Genomic DNA, 8,107 nt, shown 5'->3' on the forward strand with positions numbered 1-8,107 from the left:
ATCAAGCCTATTTGACGTACTTAATGCATTGAGGTAGACATTATACTTACTTCAAGCATAGGAGTAGACTAAATGGGTTGGCCCCTCATAATTATCAATCTATGGTTTGTAGACAAGGATTGTGATCTCAAATTACCTATGTCTAGCCAACAGTTCTTTCCTTTATTTTATTAGTTCTTGTTGTTTACTTTCTTGCTTTTATATTTCCTTGCCAATTATAAATCAAACCCCCTTAAATCTTCATAGCCAATAATTAAACACTTCATTACAATTTCTTGTGAGACGACCCGAGGTTTAAATACTTTGGTTAATTTTTATTGGGGTTTGTACTTGTGACAAACAAATTTTTTATTGAGGATTGTTTGTTTTTAGAACTATACTTGCAACGAGATTTTTATCAAAATGGCACTGTTGCCGGGGAATTGCAATGGTATTATGTTATTGGCTATTATATATATGTTAATAGGCTTCTTATTAGTTTTTGCTTGCTTTAAGAGTTAGTTTTTTTTATCAGTTCTTATTAGTTTTTGTTTTTATTCTCTTTTGCTATTATGAATTCTCACCCTTTTAGCTATGAGTTTGGCTCAAACTATGTTGTAGGAAAGGGGAACTACAATGATAATATGCATCAAGGATGGAATAATCAAAGGTGGGAGGAGGCTCAAGGAATTGATCACCCTTCTTGGCAACAACCTCGTCCGGTTCCTTATAGGTATAATTCCACTCCCAATGCATATCAATCTAATGGATGTGGTGATCCTCATTGTAGTTGTCAACAACCACTACCATATGCCTATGAACCACCCCCTCAACCTAGTTTTGAACCACCATACTCACAAACCTCATACCACCAACCACTCCCATATGACCCTAATCCTTATCCACCATACCAACCACCTTATGAGCCATATGAGCCATACATGGAACCACAATAATTCCAACACAATTATTCCCAAGAACCAACTCCATATACACTATCTCCATACTCTTACCAAGAAGATCTACCTTCCAATTATGAGCCCTTTCTCCCAAATAATGAACCCTCTCTTACACCACCTCTAATAGATGAATCTCTCCATGCCTTCAAGCTAGCACAACAAAGAGATATTAGCTCTTATCTCCAAAGACAAGAAGAGACACAAAAGGAGTTCAAGGAGATAGAAGCCAAGATTGCTATCGTGGCAGAAGCCGTTAGCAACATGTACTCATCCTACCTAAGCTTGCATGACCAAGTGATGAGCGGATAATTTATACGCTTTTTGGCATTGTTTTTAGTATGTTTTTAGTAGGATCTAGTTACTTTTAGGGATGTTTTCATTAGTTTTTATGTTAAATTCACATTTCTGGACTTTACTATGAGTTTGTGTGTTTTTCTGTGATTTCAGGTATTTTCTGGCTGAAATTGAGGGACTTGAGCAAAAATCAGATTCAGAGGTTGAAAAAGGACTGTTGATGCTGTTGGATTCTGACCTCCCTGCACTCAAAGTGGATTTTCTGGAGCTACAGAACTCGAAATGGCACGCTTCCAATTGCGTTGGAAATTAGACATCCAGGGCTTTCCAGCAATATATAATAGTTCATACTTTGGACAAGAATTGACGACGTAAACTGGCGTTCAACGCCAGCCTTCTGCCCAAATCTGGCGTCCAGCGCCAGAAAAGGATCCAGAACCAGAGTTGAACGCCCAAACTGGCACAGAAACTGGCGTTCAACTCCACAAATAGCCTCTGCATGTGTAACACTCAAGCCCAAGCCCAATCACACACCAAGTGGGCCCCGGAAGTGGATTTATGCATCAATTACTTACTCATGTAAACCCTAGTGACTAGTTTATTATAAATAGGACCTCTTACTATTGTATTAGGCATCCTGGATTGTATTCTGATCCTGTGATCACGTTTAGGGGGCTGGCCATCTCGGCCATGCCTGGACCTTTCACTTATGTATTTTTAACGGTAGAGTTTCTACACTCCATAGATTAAGGTGTGGAGCTCTGCTGTTCCTCAAAGATTAATGCAAAGTACTACTGTTTTCTATTCAATTCTTCTTATTTCTCGTCTAAGATATCCATTCGCACCCAAGAACGTGATGAAGGTGATGATTATGTGTGACGCTCATCATCCTTCTCCCTTATGAACGCGTGCCTGACAAACACTTCTGTTCTACATGAATTAAGCTAGAACTCTTAGATCTCCTAACCAGAATCTTCGTGGCGTAAGCTAGAATGATGGCGGCATTCAAGAGAATCCGGAAAGTCTAAACCTTGTCTGTGGTATTCCGAGTAGGATTCAATGATTGAATGACTGTGACGAGCTTCAAACTCGCGAGTGCTGGGCGTTAGTGACAGACGCAAAAGGAGGGTGAATCCTATTCCAGCATGATCGAGAACCGACAGATGAATAGCCGTGCCGTGACAGGGTGCGTGAGCATATTATTCACTGAGAGGAGGGGATGTAGCCACTGACAACGGTGATGCCCTTGCATACAGCCAGCCATGGAAAGGAGTAAGACAGATTGGATGAAGATAGCAGGAAAGCAGAGGTTCAGAGGAACGAAAAGCATCTCCATTCGCTTATCTGAAATTCCTACCAATGATTTACATAAGTATTTCTATCCCTATTTTATTATATTAAATTCGAAAACACCATTATCACTTTATATCTGCCTGACTGAGATTTGCAAGGTGACCATAGCTTGCTTCATACCAACAATCTCCGTGGGATTCGACCCTTACTCACGTAAGGTATTACTTGGACGACCCAGTGCACTTGCTGGTTAGTTGTATCGAAGTTGTGACAATTATGAATTAAGATCAGAGCACCAAGCTTTGGAGCCATTACCAGGATTTGTTCAAGCCTGGAGATCACAATTTCGTGCACCAAGTTTTTGGCGCCGTTGCCGGGGATTGTTCGTGTATGGACAACTGACGGTTCATCTTGTTGCTCAGATTAGGTAATTTTCTTTTTATTTTCTTTTCAAAAATTTTTCAAAAATATTTCTAAAATTTTCTCATCTATTTTCGAAAAAAATAAAAATGTTTTCAAAAAATAAATTATTCTATGGCTTCAAAATTTTTAAGAATGAATTCTAGTGTTTCATAAAGCATGTGAAGCCTGGCTGGCTGTAAAGCCATGTCTAAATTCGTTTGGACTGAGGCTTCCAACCATCACTTTATACGATTGTAGGGCATGTCAGGCATGTCATGTCTGAATCATATGCTGAAGCTTGGCTGGCCATAGGCCATGTCTAGTGTTTTGGACTGGAGCTAGTGAGCCATGTCTAATTCCTGGACTGAAGCTTTAGACTAACATGGCAAGATTCCTGGAATTCATATTAAAAATTTTGGAATCCTTATTTTTTTTTCTTTTTTCATATAATTTTCGAAAAATATAAATAAAAATCCAAAAAAATTAGAAAATCATAAAAATAAAAAAATATTTTCTGTTTCTTGTTTGAGTCTTGAGTCACATTATAAGTTTAGTGTCACTTGCATATGCATCTTGCATTTTTCGAAAATATCATGCATTCATAGTGTTCTTCATGATCTTCAAGTTGTTCTTGGTAAGTCTTCTTGTTTGATCTTGATGATTTTTTGTTTTGTGTCTTTTCATGTTTATCATATGCATTCTTGAATTCTTAGTGCGTAAGCATTAAAGAATTCTAAGTTTGGTGTCTTGCATGTTTTCTTTGCATTAAAAATTTTTCAAAAATATGTTCTTGATGTTCATCTTGACATTCATATCATTCATACATGCATTCATTGTTTTGATTCAAAAATTTCATGCATTGCATCTTTTTAGTGTTTTTCTCTTGCATCATAAAAATTCAAAAATAAAAAAAAATATCTTTCCTCTTTTCTCTCATCAAATTCGAAAATTTGGGTTGACTTTTTCAAAATTTTTAAAATCAAGTTGTTGCAAATGAGTCAAATCAAATTTTCAATTTGAAAATCTTATCTTTTTCAAAATCTTTTTAGTGTTTTTCTCTTGCATCATAAAAATTTCAAAAAAATCAAAAAAATATCTTTCCCTTTTTCTCTCATCAAATTCGAAAATTTGGATTGACTTTTTCAAAAATTTTTAAAATCAAGTTGTTTCTTATGAGTCAAATCAAATTTTCAATTTGAAAATCTTATCTTTTTCAAAAATCAAATCTTTTTCAAAATTCTTAGTTATTTTCGAAAAATTCAAAAAAATATTTTTCAAAAATCTTTTTCTTATTTTTGTATCAAATTTTCGAAAATAACAATAGCAATTAATGTTTTGATTCAAAAATTTCAAGTTTGTTACTTGCTTGTTAAGAAAGATTCAAACTTTAAGTTCTAGAATCATATCTTGTGATTTCTTGTGAATCAAGTCATTAATTGTGATTTTAAAAATTCAAATCTTTTTCAAAAACTAATTTCTATCATATCTTTTCAAAAATATCTTCTTATCTTATCTTTTTCAAAAATATCTTTTCAAAATATCTTCTCTAACCTCCTAACTTCTTATCTTTTCAAAGTTTGTTTCAACTAACTAACTAACTTTTTGTTTGTTTCTTAACTTTTTCAAAACCACCTAGCTAACTCTCTCTCTCTCTCATTTTTCGAAAATATCTTCTCCCTTTTTCAAAATTTCTTTTTTATTAACTAATTATTTTTATTTTTAAAATTTTAAAAATTTTTCGAAAATTTCTAACATTTTTCAAAAATCACTAACTCTTTTTCAAAATAATTTTCGAAAATTATCCCTCCCCCATCTCATTCTATTTATTCATTCATATCCTAACATCTCATCTCACATCTCTAACCTCCTCACAGTTGTGTTTCTTCCATTATATTACATTCTTTATCTCCCCCTTTTCTTCCACTCACACAGGGATCCCTATACTGTGGTATAAAGGATCTCCATTATTATTATTATTTTTCTGTGCCTTCTTTTTTGTCATATGAGCAGGAGCAAGGATAAGAACATTCTTGTGGAAGCAGATCCAGAACCTGAAAGGACTCTGAAGAGAAAATTAAAAGAAGCTAAAATACAACAATCCAGAGATAACCTTTCAAAAATTTTCGAACAGGAAAAGGAGATGGCAGCCGAAAATAATAATAATGTAAGGAAGATGCTTGGTGACTTTACTGCACCTAATTCCAATTTACATGGAAGAAGCATCTCCATTCCTGCCATTGGAGCAAACAACTTTGAGCTGAAACCTCAATTAGTTTCTCTGATGCAGCAGAACTGCAAGTTTCATGGACTTCCATCTGAAGATCCTTTTCAGTTCTTAACTGAATTCTTGCAGATATGTGATACTGTTAAGACTAATAGAGTAGATCCTGAAGTCTACAGGCTCATGCTTTTCCCTTTTGCTGTAAGAGACAGAGCTAGATTGTGGTTGGATTCTCAACCCAAAGACAGCCTGAACTCTTGGGATAAGCTGGTCACGGCTTTCTTAGCCAAGTACTTTCCTCCTCAAAAGCTGAGCAAGCTTAGAGCTGATGTTCAAACCTTCAGACAAAAAGAAGGTGAATCCCTCTATGAAGCTTGGGAAAGATACAAACAGTTGACCAAAAAGTGTCCTTCTGACATGCTTTCAGAATGGACCATCCTGGATATATTCTATGACGGTTTATCTGAGCTATCAAAGATGTCACTGGACACTTCTGCAGGTGGATCCATTCACCTAAAGAAAACGCCTGCAGAAGCTCAAGAACTCATTGACATGGTTGCTAATAACCAGTTCATGTACACTTCTGAAAGGAATCCTGTGAGTAATGGGACGCCTATGAAGAAGGGAGTTCTTGAAGTTGATACTCTGAATGCCATATTGGCTCAGAATAAAATATTGACTCAGCAAGTCAATATGATCTCTCAGAGTCTGCATGGAATGCAAGCTGCATCCAACAGTACTCAAGAGGCATCTTCTGAAGAAGAAGCCTATGATCCTGAGAACCCTGCAATAGCAGAGGTAAATTACTTAGGTGAACCTTATGGAAACACCTATAACTCAACATGGAGAAATCATCCAAATTTCTCATGGAAGGATCAAAAGCCCCAACAAGGCTTTAATAATAGTGGAAGAAACAGGTTTAGCAATAGCAAACCTTTTCCATCATCAACTCAGCAATAGACAGAGAACTCTGAACAAAATGCTTCTAATTTAGCAAATCTAGTCTCTGATCTATCTAAGGTCACTGTAAGTTTCATGAATGAAACAAGATCTTCCATTAGAAATTTGGAAGCACAAGTGGGCCAGCTGAGTAAAAGGATCACTGAAATCCCTCCTAATACTCTCCCAAGCAATACAGAAGAGAACCCAAAAGGAGAGTGCAAGGCCATTGACATAAGCGCCATGGCCGAACCTGTGAGGAGAGGAGAGGACGTGAATCCCAAGGAGGAAGACCTCCTGGGACGTCCAGTGATCAATAAGGAGCTTCCCTCTGGGGAATCAAAGGACTCTGAGGCCCATCTAGAGACCATAGAGATCCCATTGAACCTCCTTATGCCCTTCATGAGCTCTGATGAGTATTCCTCTTCTGAAGAGAATGAGGATGTTACTGAAGAGCAAACTGCCAAGTTTCTTGGTGCAATCATGAAGCTAAATGCCAAATTATTTGGCATTGATACTTGGGAAGTTGAACCTCCCTTGTTCATCAATGAACTAAGTGATCTGGATCAACTGACATTGCCTCAGAAGAGACAGGATCCTGGAATGTTCATAATCCCTTGTACCATAGGCACCATGATCTTTAAGGCTCTGTGTGACCTTGGTTCAGGGATAAACCTCATGCCCCTCTCTGTAATAGAGAAACTGGGAATCTATGGGGTGCAAGCTGCTAAAATCTCACTAGAGATGGCAGACAGCTCAAGAAAACAGGCTTATGGACAAGTAGAAGATGTATTAGTAAAGGTTGAGGGCCTTTACATACCTACTGATTTCATAGTCCTGGATACTGGAAAGGAAGAGGATGAATCCATCATCCTAGGAAGACCTTTCCTGGCCACAGCAAGAGCTGTGATTGATGTTGACAGAGGTGAAATAGTCCTTCAATGGAATGAGAACTCCCTTGTATTCAAAACTCAAGGATCTCCCTCTGCAACCATGGAGAGGAAGCTTGAAAAGCTTCTCTCCAAGCAGAGTCAACCAGAGCCCCCACAGTCAAACTCTAAGTTTGGTGTTGGAGAGTCTCAACAAAGCTCTGCACATCTGTGAGGCTCCATGAGAGCCCACTGTCAAGCTATTGACATTAAAGAAGCGCTTGTTGGGAGGCAACCCAATATTTATCTAATTCTTATTTTTATTGTTTTTCATGTTTTCTTAGGTTCATGATCATGTGGAGTCACAAAATAAATATAAAAATTGAAAACGGAATCAAAAACAGCAGAAGAAAAATCACACCCTGGAGGAGCATCTGTCTGGCGTTCAAACGCCAGAACAGAGCATAGTTCTGGCGCTGAACGCCCAGAATGGGAGCATCCTGGCGCTGAACGCCCAGAACAAGCATGGTTCTGGCGTTCAACGCCAGAAATGGCAGCAAAGGGGCGTTGAACGCCCAAAATGGGCACCAACCTGGCGCTGAACGCCCAGAGTTGTATGCAAGGGCATTTTACATGCCTAAATTGGTGCAGGGATGTAAATGCCTTTACACCTCAGGATCTGTGGACCCCACAGGATCATCTCAGGATCTGTGGACCCCACAGGATCCCCACCTACCTCATCATCTCTCTTTCCATTCATAATCATCCCTTCTTTTTTTCCATTTACCACTCACATCCATACAACCACTACCTTCAAAATTCAACATCTCTCTCTCCCACCCAATCCCACCCATATGGCCGAAAACACAACTCCATCCATCTCCTCCATATCTTCTTCTTATTCTTCTATTCTTTCTTCTTTTGCTCGAGGGCGAGCAAACATTCTAAGTTTGGTGTGGTAAAAGCATAGCTTTTTTGTTTTTTCCATAACCATTGATGGCACCTAAGGCCAGAGAAACCTCTAGAAAGAGGAAAGGGAAGACAAAAGCTTCCATCAAGGGTCTATAGCTCAGTAGTAGAACATTTGACTGCAAATCAAGAGATCCCTGAGATACCTCAGGGGATACATTTTCTTTCACACAATTATTGGA

General features: G+C 37.9%; 1 non-coding gene across 1 annotated transcript; it reads right to left on the reverse strand.

Moving 5' to 3' along the window:
• Window positions 1-5,463: 5,463 nt before the first annotated feature.
• On the reverse strand, window positions 5,464-5,571 carry LOC112773990 (small nucleolar RNA R71). Its single transcript, XR_003188506.1, has one exon. It is a non-coding gene; the product is annotated as a small nucleolar RNA R71 (small nucleolar RNA).
• Between the last annotated feature and the right edge of the window lie 2,536 nt (window positions 5,572-8,107).

The sequence above is a fragment of the Arachis hypogaea genome, chromosome 18 (genome assembly GCF_003086295.3).
Source record: "Arachis hypogaea cultivar Tifrunner chromosome 18, arahy.Tifrunner.gnm2.J5K5, whole genome shotgun sequence".
Classification (NCBI taxonomy): Eukaryota; Viridiplantae; Streptophyta; class Magnoliopsida; order Fabales; family Fabaceae; genus Arachis; species Arachis hypogaea.